Source organism: Chinchilla lanigera, unplaced genomic scaffold (assembly GCF_000276665.1).
Source record: "Chinchilla lanigera isolate Chin_1 unplaced genomic scaffold, ChiLan1.0 scaffold00040, whole genome shotgun sequence".
NCBI classification, from domain to species: Eukaryota; Metazoa; Chordata; class Mammalia; order Rodentia; family Chinchillidae; genus Chinchilla; species Chinchilla lanigera.
In genome coordinates this window covers 732,559-734,111 of record NW_004955441.1, presented here as the reverse complement: position 1 = coordinate 734,111, position 1,553 = coordinate 732,559, and positions in this window count along the sequence as shown.

Genomic DNA, 1,553 nt, shown 5'->3' with positions numbered 1-1,553 from the left:
GGTAGAGATAAAAAACTTCCATGCCTCACATACAAGTAAGTGAGGCAGAGAACTCCAATGGGTCATGGTTAAAAAAAATCTACAGTCAGACATATCATAGTCAAGATTCCACAAATTCAACACAAGAATAGAATCTTAAAAGCTGTTAGGGAAAAGAAACAAATCATTTACAAAGGAAAGCCCATTAGAATCAGAGCTGGCTTCTCAGCACAAACCCTCAAGTCAAGGAGAGTTTGGAGTGAAGTATTTCACATTCTAAAAGAAAACAACCTTTAACCCAGCTTGATGTACTACACAAAACTATCTTTCAAAACTGATGGAGAAATATCTTTCAAAACTTATGGAGAAATAAGATACTTCAATGACAAAGAACATCTCAGGAAATTTTATGACCACCGAAACAGCACTCCAAAATGTTTTAAAGGACATTCTAGAAAAAGATAACAATGACTACAACTCCATGATCCCCATCAGAAGAATCCACCAGGAAAGGCAAACAATTAAACAGAGCAAGTAGAAGGAAAAAAAAAAAGAGGGGAAACTAACAACAGGAAAATAACAAGGATAAGTCAGAACATAGCAGTTATATCCATCAATGTTAATGGTCTCAATTCACCAAAGAAAAAACAGACCGGGCAGAATCAATCAAGAAGCAACATGCAACAATATGCTACATACAAGAAATATTTCAATTCAAAAAGAAATTCACAGACTGTAAGTCAAAGGATGGAAAACAATACTCCATGGGACAGAAAATTAGTACCCGGAAAAAATGAGTACCCAGAAAAAATGAGTAGCTACTCTATTTGCACAGAAAGTGAATTTCAAGCCATGACTGATTAAGAGACATAAGGAAGGTCACTACATCTTGTAAAGGGAACAATCCAAGGGGAAGAGATAACAATCATAAATATATGTGCAACAACTATCAGTACATGCAACTATATAAAACAAATATTAACAGGCATTAAAAATCAAGTAAGCACTAATGCAATTGTATTGGGGGATCTCACTACCCCACTGTCACCAAAAAAAGATCAACTAGACAAAAAATCAACAATGAAATATCAGAAGTGAACCAAACTTTTGAACAAATGGACTTAGTAGACGTCTACAGTGTTCCACCTCACAACATCAGAATAAACATTCTTCTCAGCTGTACACAGGGTGTTCTCCAAAATGGACCATATACTACACCTCACAGAACACGCTTAAGTAAACATAAAGGAATTAAAATTACCCCATGCATATTATCAGACCACAGTGCAATGAAACTGGCAATCAATGGCAAAAGAAATCACAAGAACTTCATAAACACATTGAAATTAAATAACATCCTCCTGAACAACCAATGGGTCACAGATGAAATTAAAGAAGAAATTAGATAGTTTCTACAATTAAATGACAACAACAATACAACATACTGGAACTTATGGGACACAAGGAAAGCAGTCATAAGAGGAAAATTTATAGTAGCAAATACCCGTATCAGGAGAAAGAACTAGTGCGATAAACAACTTAATGATGAACCTTAAACTTCTAGAAAGAGAAGA